Consider the following 18,887-nt stretch of genomic DNA (forward strand, 5'->3'; position numbering starts at 1 on the left):
TCGATTCCTCATGCATTCATTGAGCAAGTTTTTATTGAGTACCTACCATGGTTTTACACAGTTGTAGGAAATGGATTCAAGTGATGAAAAGAACATACAAGATCCTAGCCATCATGGATCCAATTTTCTAAATAGGGAGATAAAACAAAGAAGGAAATAAACAAAGAAAAAAAGACAATTTCAGATTGTGGATCATATGCAAAAAGACTTGGTATGATTTTTACCAACTGAGAATGCAGCTATTCGCTAGGATTTCACTTCTCAACTCCTTTGATATCTATCTCCTTTTCTCTCCTTATAGTTAAAACAAAGGGAATTCCCTGGCGGTCCAGTGGTTAGGACTATGCACTTCCACTGCAGAGGGCGTGAGTTCAGTCCTTGGTCCAGTCCAGTTCCGGCTTGGGGAACTAGGATCTCAGGGGCTTTGCTATATGGCCAAAAGAAAAAAAAAAGTAAAGAGCGACTTATCAGTAGATCTGCCTTTTAACCATCCCTCATTAGTCAATTCCCTCAAAAGGCATCCACATATCCATAAAACACATCAATATTTGCCTTGCTTCATTCCATTCAGATAATGTGTTCATGAGATAGCAAAGATGTTCACTTTCACTGGAGTTTTTAAGTATCTGAATTGCAGTTTTTGGTCTTTTGAGTTTGTCCCTATGTCATAGGAGAAGTTCAAAGACTGAAAACCCAAGACCAGGTGGTAAAAATACTTTCAGAAAATGTGTGTAGTTAAGGATTCTCTTGCAGATCAAAATAGCTATCCCTTCATGGTTATTTCTCATTCCATGTGATTTTTCTGTGTAGAGAACAAAAGAGTTTGAAAGATGACGTGGAGTATGAATCTGGCTGCTTGTAATTCTAATAAATTACACTGACTGTCTTGTCTTCAATGTCAGATAGTAAAACTGTTTCCCCTAACTAGCAAAAGGGATGCTCAGTGCTTTTCCCTTTCACTTTTTCTTAATGCATAATTTATGTATGGCCCATTTATTAATAACCATGAAGTGCTGTACCTAGAAACCTGCTCACAAAAGAACAGAATATATGGAATCAAAATGAACATTTCATAAGGCAGACAGTATTTTTATACTAAAACAAATCTTGCCCTAGTTAATTCTTTCTGAGAAGGTTGGATAAAATCCAACAAATATTACTCAATTATTAATATAACCATACTTATCATATTAAACAAGAATTTTAACTATTTTCTGATAAATCTCAAGGGAAATAAAATATTTTTACCGTGACATATTCTACCAGGGCTTCCTGGTGGCTCAGTGGTAAAGAATCCACCTGCCAATGCAGGAGACATGGGTTCGATCCCTGGGTCAGGAAGATCCCCTTGGAGAAGGAAATAGCAACCCACTCCAATTTCCTCCAGACTGAGAAACTCATGGACAGAGGAGCTTGGCAGGCTACAGTCCATGGGGTTGCAAAGAGTTGGACAGGACTTAGCAACTAAATAACAGCAAAATTCTACCTAGAAGAGAAAATAATTTAATAAAGCACCATTTCTGTGCATTCCTTCAAGGCAGACAAACTTTATTATTCACCTGGTATTTATTTTCCTTGCCTAATATGAATGGCACATCATATTGTAATTATAATAAAATCTATAATAGCTAATATTTATGATGTATAATAATTAATATTTGTGAGGCAACAATCTTATAAGCTAGGTAGTATTATCATTTCATGTTATCAATGAGGAGAGATTTAATATTTTGCCCAACATCACTCAGTGGATGAGAGGAAGAACTGAGAATTTGAACTCAAGCATCTAAATCTTAAACTTACCTTCTTAACCATTAATTTTACTACTTCGCATGACCTGTTTAGAGTAGACATTCAAAAATGCATTAAAATTAAGTTGAAATCTCAATAGACTTGGCCTTTTTGATATAAGCCATTAAGAAAACTAAAGTGTCTAAATAAATATCTAGTTCATTGAACAATGCTGCGTATGCCAAATATTCTAGACCTTGTAGAAGTTTAGAACTGAAAAGGATTTTATCAATCATTCCAGTCCAAGCCCCTCCATTTTTATGTGTGAAGTCAATCCCTTATGGATCCAGAGAGGTATAACAGGTTACTGAATGCCTTACAAGGCCAAATTTCCTAATTTACAGGCAAGAATATTTGAAATGGGCTTTCCAGGTGGCACTAGTGGGAAAGAATCCACCTGTCAATGAAGGAAGTGCAAGAGGTTCAACCCCTGGGTCGGGAAGATCCCCTGGAGTAGGCAATGGCAACCTGTTCCAGTATTCTTGCCTGGAAAATTCCATAGACAGAAGAGTCTGGTGGGCTATCGTTCATGGGCCTGCAAAGAGTTGGACACAACTGACCATGAACACAATATATGAACTACACCATACTGTTTTTATTTTTGTTCATGTATTTATCTGCAAATTAATTGCTCATACCTAGATTGTTAGCTTTACATAGTAAAGCTATGTATGGCGGACAGACTCAAAGCATCTGTTATTGGAGTGGGCTGCCATGCCCTCTTCCATGAAATCTTCCTGACCCAAGGACTGAACCTGTGTCTCTTACACTGGCAGGCATGTTCTTTACCACTGGTACTACCTGGGAAGCCCCCTATTACCTCTACCTCTTGATGTCCATGGCCTTGTGGGACTCCTTTTCCTTAAGTATGGATAAGATGTGTGACTTGCTATTAATCTATAGAATATAACAAAGGTGAAGAAATATGCGTAATCACATGATTGTGATTATGCTTGTAAGATCACAGCTCCCATTTTGCAGGAGTCCCTCCTGGTCTTTCTGGCTTTGATGAAACAAGCAGTCATGGTGGAAGGCTCATGTGGTAAGAAATTGAGAGTGGCTTCTAGGAATTGAGAGAAGCTTGCAACCAATAACCTGCAAGGACATCCAACTGACAGCCAGCAGGAAAATGAGGCCCTCAGTCCTACGACCACAGGAAATGAGTTATGGCAGTGACCAAAACTAAGTGAATTTGCAAATGGATCCTTCCCTGGTTGATATTTAGATGAGAACTCCATCTTGAAAGCCTTGTTTTTAGAGAACACAGCTAATCTGTGTTTAGACTCCTGATTCACAGAAATTTTCAGGTAACAAATATCTATTGTTTTAGGCCACTACTTTAAGGCAATTTCTTACACAACAATAAAAATTAACATACATAGTCACCCTTATAATGACAAGTCCCTGACACTAAATTTAGAAGTTTAAGTAAGGTTTAGTTATTTTTTATGTAATAGGAGGACTCCAATATATCTGTTAAATGAAAGAATAAAATATCTTTATATAACAGCAACAAGGAAGAAGTGACACAATTATGTATTAATATGATTGCAACTTTAAAAAAAAGGTTATTGCCTGACAATTCCACTTATTCTTTTATTCGTGTGTATGTAGAGATAGTGTTGCAGTTAAAAATAGCTTTGGTTCGAATCTCAAGATTAGAAAAGAAGCTACTTCTCTAGATATTTTCTTTTTGCATGTGATTTTAATTTTTTTCTTATTTAATTTGTGGATAATTGCTTTAAAATGTTGTGGTGGCTTCTACAGTACAATAATATGAATCAGTCATAATTATATATATCCCCTCCCTCCCTTCTCACATCTCACCCCTCTAGGTCATCACAGAGCACCAGGCTGGCCTCCCTGTGTTATTTAGCAACTTCCCACTAGTTATCTGTTTTACACATGATAGTGTATATATGTCAACGCTACTTTCTCAGTTAATCCTACCCCCTCCTTCCCTGATGTTAGTTCTCTACATATGAGATATGTATGATGCTATTATAGTTCCTCTTGTTACTTCAGGATCAATGCTGTCAAGATTTTATCTATTGGCTTTTTAACAATCATTTCTGTGTTTAAGTTCATTAAAAGAACTGGTTTTGACTGTGTCTTCCTTTTTAAAAACTCTAAATCATGCTTGAATGCATGTACTTTATCTTAGTAATTCAGGCATTTTATAATGCCTATTAATAAGTTTTCAAACACCAACAAGCTATGAAAAACACATATGTAGATTTGAGTGTTTATAAAAATGCTAGCTTATTTTTTAAACTATTTATTTTTTATATGAAGGATAATTGCTTTACAGAATTTTGTTGCTTTCTGTCAAACATCAACAAGAATCAGCCATTTAATGTGACTATCTGTAAAACTAAGATAAAATGGCACCATTTCCGCAGTTACTATTTGACCATAATGTTACTAGGATTATAGCAAATGAAGTTAACTACAGTGGCCATTAAAACAATCCTGAACTTAAAAAGCCTTCGTTTTGTACACTTAAATTTTTCAGATTATTTTGCTTTCAGACATATAACATGGCTAATAAAAATAAAAAAGACTCTCACCTATATTAAGTAAATTTAAAATCACCCAGTTTGCATCATTTTGTAGGACTACTTTCTCAGTTAGTCCTACCCCCTCCTTCCCTAATGTTAGTTCTCTACATATGTGGTATTTGGACTGCAAGGAGATCCAACCAGTCCATTCTGAAGGAGATCAACCCTGGGATTTCTTTGGAAGGAATGATGCTAAAGCTGAAGCTCCAGTACTTTGGCCATCTCATGCGAAGAGTTGACTCATTGGAAAAGACTCTGATGCTGGGAGGGATTGGGGGCAGGAGGAGAAGGGGACGACTGAGGATGAGATGGCTGGATGGCATCACTGACTCGATGGACGTGAGTCTGAGTGAACTCTGGGATATGGTGATGGACAGGGAGGCCTGGCGTGCTGCGATTCATAGGGTCGCAAAGAGTTGGACACGACTGAGCGACTGAATTGAACTGAACTGAACTGAACTGATGATGCTATTATAATTCCTCTTGTTACTTCAGGATCAATGCTGTAAAGATTTCATCTGTTGGCTTTTTAACAATCATTTCTGTGTTTAAGTTCATTAAAAGAACTGCTTTTGACTGTTTTCCTTTTTAAAAACTCTAAATCATGCTTGAATGCATGTATTGCATTGAAGTTCAGAGAGAGACCAAAAGTGATGAGTGACAGAACAGCACTGGAAATTTCTTCTCCTAAAACTAATGAATGAGAACATGTGTGTGTTTGTGTGTGTGTATATGTGTGTATGTGTACACACTCAGTCACTAAGTCATGTCTGACTCGTTGCAATCCCATGGACTGTAGCCTGCCAGGCTCCTTTGTCCATGGGACTTTTTAGGCAAGTGTACTGTAGTGGGTTGCCATGAGCAAGGACCTCTAATTTCTTATATACTTATCACAATTAGTAACTAAAACAGTTACAGAAGTAGAATATGCCAGTTATGTGTTCCTGTCTTCTCTTAGAGTACAAGGACCTAAATATAGAAACCTTAACTTCTACATATAGATTTATGCTTTCAGATGCATTCTGAGTACCAAGAAATGTTAATACAAGAGAATCTTAAGCAACAATTTCCCAAAAGAAAAAAGTGTCTTAAGAAATCATGGTTGTGGAGCAATAGGAATATTGTGTCAATAAAATGAATAATTTTTGAAAAGCAATAGACTTTTTTATTCATTGATAAATAGTGGGATTCACTGTGTTTGCTGAATCTGAATCATTGCTTTCTGTGCTTTTGAAAGGAGCTATCTAATTATCATTCTTTGTTCTAAACACATACAATGAAAGCCAGAATATGAAGCACAATGAAATTTGAAAAGAAAAAAAATTAGAAACTGAAAAATACAAACTGATTACAGATTATTGATAATGTATGAAAGATACTCAGAATTACTTATGAATATGATAAATTATGTATCAACTTGCAATTCATAATATCTCTAAAAGTTACATGTTCTGTATTAGATGAAATAGTAGAACTATGACAACTTAAAATAATTTTAGAAAGTCCAAAATAACCAAACACTGTCAAACTTTTATCTTTACTCACATTTAATACTGTAAACCTGTACATTTTAGGGGATTTTTTAACCTATTTCAAAACACAATATTTTGTTTTTCTCATTCTACTTAGAGGCAAAAGACCAAAAGTAGATAGAAAAAAATATGATTTTTTAACTTTTGGAATACAAAAGCAATTAGGAAAACTGAAAATATTTCATTCTTACAAACAGTACTTTAAAAGAAGACCTCCTGAGCCAATCTGTTTCAGAGGTAAACACTGGGGCATAAGTTAAAATAGAAAAGGTTTTTAATTGAACAACTTACAGGCTCTTAGCAACTTTTCTTTGTTGGAGTGTGTGAACTTTGGAACTCTTTTTAGAACCACATGGTTTTCATATTCAGTATGCCTGCATGCATATATATGTATAGATAATTGCTATGCCTTGTACCAAGGATATGAGCTGTGTAAAATTACTGTAGGAAGTTGTAAATGATGTATGAAATGAGAAATCTTTGCCCACTGGCAGTACATAGATAGAACAGAGATAGTGACGCACAATCTCTTCTCTGTCATTTGTCATAGTATTCATCTTATAAAAGGCAGAACCTATCAATATACTTGAGTGTCAAACATGCATGCTAAACAATATAATGTATTTTTCCTTCTTCAGGTCTTACCTCTTTCTTGAAAACCAGTTTACAAAAACCTCTGAGCCCAAAGAAAATGTAAGGAACTTCTATGTTAATGATTTCAATTATCCATCCAAAGCATTAAATGCAGAAATTCTAAATCTCACTGTGTGGTTTACCTTTTTTAACCTTATACGCAATGATGTTGAATTTTCAGATTTGCCATCCAAAGTAAACCTTTCTGTAAGGACATATAAAGAGGCTATATCTACAATATCTAACATGCAACCATTTAACATTTCAGAGAGCAGCACTGATATTTTCATCTTGCCTCCCAATGCTTGAAAGACAAGATTTCACCCTTCCGTTGACTAGAAGAAGCAAATGGAAGAAGCATCTTTCTACGAAATCAGTTTTCATATAAAGTTCTTGTGGCTGACTTCTTTATCTCACTGACGAATCCCCAAATCAAATATTTGACCAAACAATTGTGGCAATTAAACTTATACAGATTCAATGCCATCTTGTCAAAAAATATGCTTGTACCAGGAAAATTGAAATTTACTTTAAAAAGACCATTATAAGTTGTCACATACTTTTAGATTACAGAATTTAAATCCAGAAATTAAAATAAACAACAAAGGATCCAAGGCTCCATCTATATATGAATTTAAAACCAACATGATCAAGTAAGTTCGAAAAAACACATGATAGCATAAGCTAAACTATCTTTCTTTTCTTCAAGGAGTTGACAGCTTACTAATGTAAAGCTCAAAAGATGAGAGGTGTTTTTCCATGACATCTGAATTTTATTTTTTATGAACACAGGAAGAAATTTAAATATTCATGCAATTGCCTCTTCCTCAAATGTTACTGTGTTCCCTCATGTACCATTTATGGTTTCATTTAAAACAAAGAATATGCTTAGGCATTCGACTTGTTTACAGTATGTTATTTGATAATTCTTTCTGAAAATTGTAAAACAAATATTTCCTTACCAAGAGTTCATCTCTTCTTGGAATCACAACTGATTTTTCTTTTGCTTGATGGAGTTAGAAGTGAAATATCTGATTTTATTTCCCATCAGCCAACCTCATAGATGAAAGTATTTCATTTTGCATATGAGTCATATAAAAATCATGTTATCATTTTTCACTGTGAATAAAGTCAAAGAGCATAAGACAAAACAGTATCTACATTTGGCTTATTTTTTTAGGTAGAATGTAAATACTGTCTTATTACAACAAACACATAAAGAGTAGAAATTAAATACAAATCTTCAATCTCAAAAAAAACCTTTCAAATGTTGATCCATTATTTAGATTATATTTAGAACCCATGCATTTCCACCACCACCTTTAAGGTTAATGTACTTATTATACTAAGGTTTCTTTTGTGCTCTCTTTCTCTTCCTTTCATTGCAATTGTCCCATTTTGGTTGGTGGGACAATTGTCACTCAGTTGCTACTACCTATTCAGCTCCTTGTCCAAGATTCAGTTCTTGTTACTTTCAACTGTTGTTTAGCCGATAAATCATATCCAACTCTTTTGTGACCCCCATGGACCACAGCCCGCCATGCTCCCCTGTCCTTGCCATCTTGCAGGCAAAGATATTGGAGTGGGTTGCCATTTCCTTCTCCAGGGGATCTTCCTGATCCAGAGACTGAACCCTCATCTCCTGCACTAGCAGGCGGATTCATGACCGCTGAGCCACCAGGGAAGCCCTGTTACTCTCATTAGCTTATAAGAAATCTCTTAGTTTCTCTATTCTCCTTTTTCCTCTTTTCAAGTATGGCTAAATATTGAAACTGTGGAGCCAGCATATTAACAACTGACTGCTGTCCAATTCCTCTCTTATGACATTTCATTTTACATGGTTTAGGTGATCAAAAAAACAAAATCTGGAAACATTCAGAGAGTACCACCTGGATGGACCATTAAGGAAACACTTGTTCACATTCATATGTCAGATCATTATCCCCACCATCCACACAGAGGTGCTGTCGAGTAGCATCAGTGACCACTTATTTTGTTTCTCAGAACAAATAAACCATCCTCACTCCACCCACATCCAACTGACAGCACAACACTGGGGTTAATTTAAATGAGTAAAATAGGAAAAAGTCTGAAGGCAAGAAAAACAGGGCCTCTTCTGATATTGATCAGTTCCTCCGGGTTAAAGCAATCAGTAAAATCAGTCCAGTATGATCCTATTTACTCTTAGGTAGGGTAAGTATTCCAAACTAACTGTAGGAGTTGTACCATTGGATTGTATGTTTTTGTTTTTTAATTTTTCTTCGTGTGTATACAACAATGTTGAAATCTGCACAGAACTTTATACAACTTACAACACATCCATGTGGATCTCCTATTAGGAAATACTCATATGAGCTTCAGTTGACTCAATCCAATTGAAACATTTAAACCCACATGGTGAGGATGAGACTTGAGGATAAGCCAAAATGCCCCATAATTTGATGGCTCAGATGATAAAGTATCTGCCTGCAATGCAGGAGATCCAGTTTCCATCCCTGGGTCGGGAAGATCCCCTGGAGAAGGAAATGGCTATCCACTCCAGTATTCTTGCCTGGAGAATTCCATGGACAGAGAAGCCTGGAGAGTTGCAGTCTACGGGGTCGCAACGAGTTGGACACAACTGAGCAACTAACACTTCCACTTTCAAAAATTCCATCAATTCGTACATGATAGTATACATGTTAGAATGCCATTCTCCCGTCTGACGCAGGATACAGCATGCTTGGGGCTGGTGCATGGGGATGACCCGGAGAGATGTTATGGGGAGGGAGGTGGGAGGGGGGTTCATGTTTGGGAACGCATGTAAGAATTAAAGATTTTAAAATTTTAAAAATAAAAGATTAAAAAAGAAATTCCATCGACAATAAATATCTCAGTAAAAAATTATGCAGGTTACCTTTTGTTAATCAGATGGACAGAAACTGTCTCTCAGGTCCTTTCCTTGGTTCAAAGTATATTTCTGTTCTCCCACTGCCTACCTCCCATTTTTTTCTGGTAGTTGTACTTTGTGCTAATCATTTTTCCTGATACCTCTCTAGAAAGATTTACTGAGTTAATCTCTAAATTTGACACCAGAGTTAGTTTGCATCAAAAGAGCTACATTTGTTAAAGGTAAAAAGACCACTTAATTTAACCAGTGTTACTATAAGCATGAAGTTGCTGCTTATTTACTCAAGCCAGACATCCTTTACAGCTAGCCTTCTTCTGAACTTCTAGAACTCCTTTTCCACATTCCAGTAACTCCTGGCTCCCCTTGCTCTTTTTTGGCTAAGTAACAGCTCCCTGCTTCTCAGTTTCTGTTTGTCCTGTTCATTTGTAAATAAATTCTTCAGTCAGTCTCATCAACTGTCTCATTGAATGTGCTATCTTATTTTCTGATAGATCAAATCTCCAACTGTGTACCAGAATTCAGTTTTTTCTATGTACCGTTTTGTTGAACCTTATGTTGATAACATAAGCTATATTTTATACATAAAGAAACAAAGACTCAGAATGTTTAATAAATTTCCCATGCACTCAACTAATACATAAGATAGCCAAAAATTAAATCATAGTCTTTTACTCAAAGTCTGGTATTCTTTCCCCTGCTGTTCAGTTTTCTTCTCCCTCCTTAATGGTGTGCCCTTGATAACATCCACCAGGGGTTATCCATTGAAGGCCTTCAGCCCATTGTGATGTATTGAAACTGTATCCAGCTAAGTTCATAGGCATATAGAAACAACCTGTGTGTGTCTGACTAATAGTCATTTTGGCCAAGAATAACTACTGAGCATTAGTAAAGGGTCAAATTTTTCACTATTACTATCAACCCTGAATCTAAGGACTGCCTCCTTATGGGTCTTTGAAAGCATTAAAATTAGAATTCTTCTGCCTCTCCTTGACAACACATTAAATAAAAAAGGATGGCAAATGGATAGACAGACAACACAAGATAAGATGGCAGACTATTAACAGATAGGGGGCGGGGAGTGTTGGTGGTGGTTAAGAGACAACTAACTGAGATCTAGGTGTTGACCATGGAGAGAACAGCCAGTTCAGTCACAGCTCAGTGAATCTGTCTGTTGGCAATGCCAGCAGGTGGAATTCAAATAAGAGAATGCAGATTCTAGAGTTTCATGGCACTGTAGGGATCATCTAGGAAGTGGTCTATGCACAACAAAACTGCAAGTTCTTAGGGATATGGGGGAAAAAATAGTGCTAGTAAAAATTAGGTGACAATCCAGAATAATACATACTCTTTAGATTTGTTTGGGGGAGTAATTAAAATGACTCAGGTGATGAAGAATCTGTCTGCAAGGCAGGAGACCTGGATTCCATCTCTGAGTCGGGAAGACCCCTGGAGAAGGGAATGGCAACCCACTCCAGTATTCTTGCCTGGAGAAGTCCATGGACAGAGGAGCCTGGTGGGCTACACTCCATGGGGTCAAAAGAGTCGGACATGACTGAGTGACTAACACTTTCACTTTCTTCATATAATATATAGAACTTGGTGCAAAGTATATGGGTGGCATAATGAAAGATAAGGGGAAAGATGCTAATATGGATCTGATAAGATGGTCTCAAAAGGTGGGTTGGATCTAAGATATAGGCCAGCGAATAGCAGAAATCTTAACTGGAATTAAAAAAAACCCTGGAAATCAGGCATGAACTAGTATCATGGCTCAAATATAAGCACCTATCCTACAAACACTTGTGTTCCTACAAAATTGCAACAGAAAAATGATATGTGCTAACAACCCTTCCCAGACCTCTCTCTACAGGCACTCTGGTTTCCTCTGATAGTCAAACTTCTAAACTTATGATTCAAATTAGGCTTGTTTTTTCCACAATTGACCTGCGATCCAGCATTACTGTTCCTTTTTTATAAAAACCCTTATTTTGAAACTTCAGGTGTTAGAAAATCTATGTCATAATTGTTCATGAGATGAGGACTTTTATGTTTAATGCTTTCTCCTCAAGATGTTTGTTAATCTAAGTAATCTTTAATTGGTTAAGTATTTTAATGTTTTCAGGAAGTACTCCCATGAGTTGTGGAACATTCATAGGTAACCATTAACAACACAAAGAAGATAAATTTTGTTCGTTTGTAGAGGACAATTGCTTCCTAGAAACTTTTAAGGAAAAAGGCAAAGATAAGGGGCAGGAGGAGAAGGAGACGACAGAGGATGAGATGGCTGGATGGCATCACGGATTTGATGGAAGCGAGTCTGAGTGAACTCCGGGAGTTGGTGATGGACAGGGAGGCCTGGCGTGCTGCGATTCATGGGGTCGCAAAGAGTCGGACACGACTGAGCGACTGAACTGAACTGAACAGAAGTTTGAAGATTGTGCTTCCATTCAGGCTTCTGTAGGAATTATTAGTCTCTCATGTCAGGAGTCAGAAAATTCAACTGAGTTCAGATAAACTACTGTTCATAATTATTTATTTCATTTTCTAAATTAATTTGTATGTTTAATAGAATTCTCAATCCTAAATAACCTCAAATAGATCTTTTTCTTAGAACGTGACAGAAATTGATAGCAAGATTAATCTAGAAAAAAGGCAAGAATATTTTTAAATATATGAAAAAGGGAGTAAGTATATACAAACATATAAACTATTAGAATTCATCAAGATTAAAGCAAGGTTTGAAATATTTTTTTAAATGTTAAAAAGATTAAATCAAGGCTAATTAAAATACAATTCCATTTGAGATAGATGTACAAACTTCTATACAATAGACAATCTAAAAAAATTAAGTAATATTAACATACATGTTCATATACATATTACATATATTTATATTGTGTGAATATAAATATATACATATGTAATTATAGGAAGTGTCACTAAATATGTAAATAAGGGTGTTGGGATCATTTATTACCATTCAGGAAAAAAATGTAGGCCAATACAACAAACAATATTCTATAAATGCTAACTTAAAATGTTCAGTTAAAAACTACAGGAAATTAGTCAAGCAATTACAAAACTACCAAACATAATTTAATATTTATAAAACTCTGGAGGGCCAAAATTTTTTAATGTGATATTATAAATAAAATCACAATGGACTATATTAACAAATTTGACCATTTAAAACTGCTGAAGAGTAACAATTTAAATTTTTTTTAAATGCAGAGAACAGGGAATATTTATAGCAAGTGTTAATATAAAACATTCTTATAAAGGGAAAAAATAAGAAATATAGACAAAGGATATTGTATGTAATTCAGACAAAAGCAAATACCTTTTAGAAATTAAAAATTAAAGAAAAATAATCACGATATATTCTAACCAAAGAAATTCAAACTAAAATAGTGGTGAGATATTTTTACTTATTAAAGCAGGGGATTTTTTAAAAGTTTATTTGGCTTAATGTTAGTATTATTCATATTCTTGGTGCCTTTTTAAGTTGATAAAAATCAACCAGAAAAAAACAGATATATCTTTCAAAACTTTATTTTACTTTTGATTGAAAATCAGATCACTTGAAACTTTAAGCATACGGGTGTTCTCCGATTCTAAAAAAATACATAGTTTTTAGAGAAAAACTTTAAAAAAGCAAAGAATAAAAACAAAAAGCATTAGTAATTACCTATAACCCCACATAAAAAATTAACCATAAAAACTTTTTCATAAAATTTCCTTGATAGTTTCATACAGATACAAAGTTGAGCTCTTAATATATCTATGTGTACATGTAAGTCAGTTTTTGCTTTGCTTTTTCACTCTAGAATTATTAAAGACTGTTGGCAAGAATCATTTTAGTATTGCATAATCCTCTATTATAGTGAAGTGAAGTCGCTCAGTCGTGTCCGACTCTTTGCGACCCCATGGACTGTAACCTATCAGGCTCCTCTGTCCATGGGATTTTCCAGGCAATAGCACTGGAGTGGATTGTCATTTCCTTCTCCAGCGGATCTTCCTGACCCAGGGATCGAACCCAGTTCTCCTGCATTGTAGACAGACGCTTTACCGTCTGAGCCACCAGGGAAGTCCAAATACTTCCATGAAAAAGTGTAAGTGGAGTGAGTTTGCCATTTCCTTCTCCAGGGGATCTTCCCAACCCAGGGACTGAACCTAGCTCTCCCTCATTGCAGGAACATGCTTTACCATCTGAGGTACCAGGGAAGCCCAAACTGAAAGTCACTTAGTCGAGTCCTACTCTGCAAATTCTCCAGCCTGGGATACTGGAGTGAGTAGCCTTTCTCTTCTCCAGGGGATCTTTCCAAACCAGGTATCGAATCCAGGTCTCCTGTATTGCAGGCAGATTCTTTACCAGCTGAGCCACAAGGGAAGCCTAAGAATACTGGAGTGGGTAGCCGATCTCTTCTCCAGGGGATCTTCCCAACCCAGGAATCAAACCAGGGTCTCCTGTGTTGCAGGCAGATTCTTTACCAACTGAGCTAGCATGTAAGCCCTAATACTTCCATGCCATGTACCTCCAAGGCACGTCTTATTTCCTTATATCTTTATTATAGGACACTGAGGCAATCTTCAGGTTTCAAAACAATAATGCTGTCTATAACAGCAAAAGTTCAGAATCCATCTAAAACTTTAATAATATGAAGAGTTAGAATACATCTAGCCATAAAATTAATAACATTTCTACAATAGGATGGAAATAAATGTCTATTTATCTACTTCCAATGCTGAGTTTAGCCCTGCTAAGAAACTTTGCCTGCTACATTACATTGTTCCAGAAGTAAATGTTCATCTCACTCCTATTTAATAGGTAGAAATTCCAGTCTTGTTTATGCTCTGTATCTCTAGTTCTACAGTGCCTCTTCTTCAAACACATTGTGAGCACCCAAGATACATTAGTTATATGATTGAGTAAATTGCTAATGAAAAGACTAAATAGAGTAACAAAGCTTTGCTCACATTCTTTATCTCTTTTTCTTCCATTAGTTGTTTCCTTTCTCTTGTTGGCATTTAGGCATTCTTTAATCCTGGGCTCTTCGGTTTGTGTACATGGTCAGTCTCTCAGTCATGCCTGACTCTTTGAGATCTTATGGACTGTAGGCCACCAGGCTCCTCTGTCCATGGGATTCTCCAGGCAAGAATACTGGAGTGGGTTGCCATTTCCTGCTCCAAGGGATATTCCTGATCCAGGGATCGAACCCACATCTCTAGCATCTCCTGCATTGCAGGCAGATTCTCTTAATCTTGTGCTTTTTGGTTAAGAATAAATGATTTTGCAAAAGATTTGGAAAATATACTCCCTTCATTCTATCATGAGGTTACATTTACAGAGCAACCATTTGGGGTGAGGAAGTCAGCCTTATAGATGTATTACTATTTGGTTCCCACTTGTCCTGGCTTACAGAATGTAAGAGTTATGCTCAAGAACGAGATTTCCATCTGATGATACCTGTGATAACAGATGGCATTCAGACAAGCTTTTAACGTTAATACCAAATTAGAATGGAAAATTTGGACTTCTTTGGTGGCTCAGATGGTAAAAAATCCTCCTACATTGCAAGAGACCTGGGTTCGATCCCTGGGTTGCGAAGATCCCCTGGGGGAGGCCATGGCAATCCACTCCAGTATACTTGACTGGAGAAGCTCCATGGACAGAGGTGCCTGGCAGGTCCATGGGGTCGCAGAGTCGGACACGACTGAGTGACTAAGCACAGCACAGCACAGAATGGAAAATAATACCTAATATCTTCTTGGAAAGAGAAAATTTACCAAATACAGCTTCTAGACAATGAAAATTTGACTTAATTCCAGCAATCTAATACAAGAAATGTTTTTGTTTCTAGCAGTTAGGAAAATCCTAAGGCATCTAATTCATTTCCTCTATGAATGAAATATGGTTGAACATTTAGGAATGCTCCATCTCTGTCCTTTGGTCTATTTTGTCTGAGTGTCCAGCAAGATGGCTATACTGCACTTCATGAAGCTACACTTTTGCTGCCCAAATCGTCCTGAACATCCTGGTTTATTTGGACTGTGCATACAGTCCGACAAAGCATCTCCACTTTGTCTGTAACTGTCAACAGAAAGGGCGCCTTTTGGTCACACACGAGGGCACAAGTCACCCAAGTCAAAGGACAAGGGAGAGATGGGATATTTGTTATTCCTGTCAGTGATAAAAGGATAGAGCTTTACCACTTTTTCTCAAAAAAAAAATTATGTATGGCACTGCCTAGAAGACTTTGAAAAAAAGCAGAAAACTTAAAAATGAAGGAATGTGGGAAACTTATCATAAATATCACTACTTCTGCTGAAGAAATTTTGCTATTTATAACACCTTCACAGTTTACATGACTGTGTTACATAAGCCTTGTCTGCCCATTTATGCATGCATGTAATTTCCCTTCAGGAAAATAGATTCTTCACTTAAGGGTGAGAGAAGAAAACGCTATATCTTTTCCTACAAACAAGGCAATGAAAGATGAAATAAAACAAGGATTTTTAAAATTTTGTTTTTCTCAGTCCATGAACACATAGGAACCCACATACATGTATACATACACAATAGTGACAGATATACAGCTTCAGAACACTGGAAAAAACATGACATTCTTGGTAGCCCACAATATACATCACATTCTAACTTTCTGCTCTTAAATTAGCCTCATGGAATTAATATTTAACTGAATGGTCTTACATCATAATTTTGGTCATTAAACATACCATAGAGTGACGAGATTTTTAAATATACAATCTCTCATTCACCATTGTAACCACATTCCAGTTCAAAAATCTGAACCTGATGCCAACTATGAAAGAAACATTTAGTCAATTTAAAATATTGTTCATAGGTTATTTCTACCACATATAAAACCAAATTATTCAAGTTTCATGTTTTGAAGTCAACAAGTTTACAGAATCATAATATTCTGAATTACATCTCTGTTTTTAAAGATTTTCCTCCTTAGTATAGGAGTGAAAGAGCACTCCTTAGTACAACACACTAAAAATAGAACTTTTCAAATAGAAAACCTATATGTACTTAAAGCCATCAAAACATCCTACAAATTAATAGCGACACATAAAGTTTACTGAGTATTTACACAAGGGCAGACTCTGTGCTATTCCACAGAATATTTAAAAGCCATTTCTTAGGGGATCCCTCCCTGTTATTATAATACCCACTTTATAGAAAAGGCAAACTTGGTGTGAAGAGATTAATAACTGGTCTAAGATCACAACACCATATGAACTAGAGCTAGAGTTCTCTCTTTTCACTGACTCCAATGTTTCCACTCTAATGTACTTTGTTCTATTGTTTGCTGAAGAATAATTGTATACCTCTGACATGTCTGTTTCCATCATTAGAGATGCTAGAACACTATGTTTGCTTAGATCCCCATCTTCATGGCAGCCTAAGGGGGGAAAAACAAAATAATCTTTAACAAATCTGACTGAGTAACCAATGTTGAGATCAGTCCTTTTAAATCAAATTTTGATCAAAGCAAATATGCATTTTCTTGTTTAATACTTACTGAGCACCTACTATTGGCAAAGCATTCTCTATACATAAAACACTGTAATTTTTAAGGAAGTAAACTATTCATATTGCTTCAGCAGAGTATACACCTGTAATAGGTATCACCAATTTTCACATCACCTGCAACTCTTATGAGTAAAGAAAACAAGTAATTTTTAGCAAATGTCTTTTTAAACAAAACCGAATGCAGCAGAACTAATAAAAGCAATCACTGATGACAACATAGAAAGTTAAGTATGAAATCCTGTCTATCTAAGGAGTAAAAACTAATAAATTCTCCCACTGAACCATAGATTTATACTTGATCTTATATAATAGTATGTAAATGCAGCAACCACAATCAGAGAATACAGTTGTGGAAAGCAGAGCACCATCCATAACTCTTGATAATGTCGCAGAAACATGTAATTCAAACCAGATCCTTGGAATACTTGGATTTTACTAAATTTGTACATCTTTTACAAACCCATCAGTAAATTCATACCACTGAGCACGGCTGGGATTTGGACACCGTATCACTGGAGAAGCCTCAGAGATTAAAGCTGCCACATTGAACAGACTGCTATCTATATCCTGGGATGTATATCTAACTCTGATGTGTTTACCCTGCTTCAGAACGAAATAGTCAGACAAAGCCAGCAGACTTTGGCAAAGGATGCTTTTTCCTTATTTCTTAGCGAGAAGAAAGAAAAGAAGGAAGGGCTGTTTCTCCTCCATTGATACAGACTATATTCTTACTTAGTTTGATTTAAACAAAAAAAGACCAGGTTTTACTAAGGGACTTCTAGAGAAGCAGCACAACAGGGTTCTAGGGGGACACTGAATCTCATCTCTAGTACTCCTGTGCTCTATCAACTTGGCCAAGTGACTTCACCCCTCTGCTTCAATTTCTTTCACCTATGAAGTGGGGATAATAACTATGTCTACCTCAGTGAGGACTTGAATGGATGAAAGTGACAATGTAAGTGAAGCCCTTACTATACAATGCACACTCAATTAACATTCACTTAGCTTCCCAACTGTCAGCAATGACGAAAATGATGGCTACAAGTCTCACCGTACCTATGTTTGCTATAAGAATTCCTCAGTCTTTCCGTTCTGAGCCCTCAACCACCACTGTCTCCTAGCAAGTGTGCTGTTCTAGTTCAGGTGGAACATTCCAGCTGAGCCGGTTCTCTGTGATCCTCCAAAGAAAGAGAGAATAAGTCTAAACCCAAAAGGGTATCCTGATGCCTTTTGTGGGCATCATGCAAGGTGAAGTAAGGTGGTCACAGAAAGACAAATATCACATGATTCCACTTAGGTGAGAGATCGACATAGTCCAATTAATAAAAACAGAATAAAATGGTTGCAGAAGCTTCGGGAACATGGACATGAGGAGTTGGGTAAAAAGTTTCAGTTATGTCAGATTAAAAAAATCTAGAAATTGGCTGTAAAATATTGTGCCTATAGTTGAATACTGGACACTTAAAAAATTTGATAAGAGGGTACATCTCATGTTATATGGGGGTTTTTTTTACCGTAAAAAAAAATTGGTATCCTGAGATGCTGAGCTGTGCTAAAGAGGCTAGGCTTCCTCTATATTCCATTCATTTTTACTAAATCCTCAAGAAAGGAGACCCAAAAGATATGTTCAAAACTTACATTACAGTTAGACGTTATCTGACACTTGGAGTCAGATTCTCCCAGTCTGTCAGCTGCTGTCTGTTAGAGAAATTTTATGCCTGGAAGCAGTTGGGGCACACAATAATTCATAAGTGTGACTTCCAGGAACACCCACTTCACACAATACCAGCATTAAGCATCCAAACTCCTAAAGCTGTAAAATACAAGGATAATGGCACCAATAGAATGAGGATTTTAAAGGGGCTGTGATTTCAAAGATTTCAAAGCTGTGTTATTTAATCGCATAACCCTCTTGTTTT

At 36.3% G+C, this 18,887-nt stretch overlaps 1 long non-coding RNA gene across 6 annotated transcripts in view; it reads right to left on the reverse strand.

Moving 5' to 3' along the window:
* The window catches only part of LOC121820340 (uncharacterized), a 59,081-nt gene that overhangs the window by 24,453 nt on the left and 15,741 nt on the right, over positions 1–18,887 (reverse strand). For 4 of the 6 annotated variants that reach the window (XR_009594962.1, XR_006060839.2, XR_009594961.1 and 1 more), the window contains 6 exons: positions 18,607–18,781; positions 16,764–16,837; positions 7,480–7,636; positions 1,249–1,486; positions 225–427; positions 47–127 (listed from right to left, as the gene is read on the reverse strand). This is a non-coding gene — a long non-coding RNA (uncharacterized LOC121820340). The remainder of the gene's footprint in view (positions 1–46; positions 128–224; positions 428–1,248; positions 1,487–7,479; positions 7,637–16,763; positions 16,838–18,606; positions 18,782–18,887) is intronic. The other 2 variants (XR_009594960.1, XR_009594959.1) reach the window with 2 other exon arrangements.

This window comes from Ovis aries, chromosome 9 (assembly GCF_016772045.2).
Source record: "Ovis aries strain OAR_USU_Benz2616 breed Rambouillet chromosome 9, ARS-UI_Ramb_v3.0, whole genome shotgun sequence".
Classification (NCBI taxonomy): domain Eukaryota; kingdom Metazoa; phylum Chordata; class Mammalia; order Artiodactyla; family Bovidae; genus Ovis; species Ovis aries.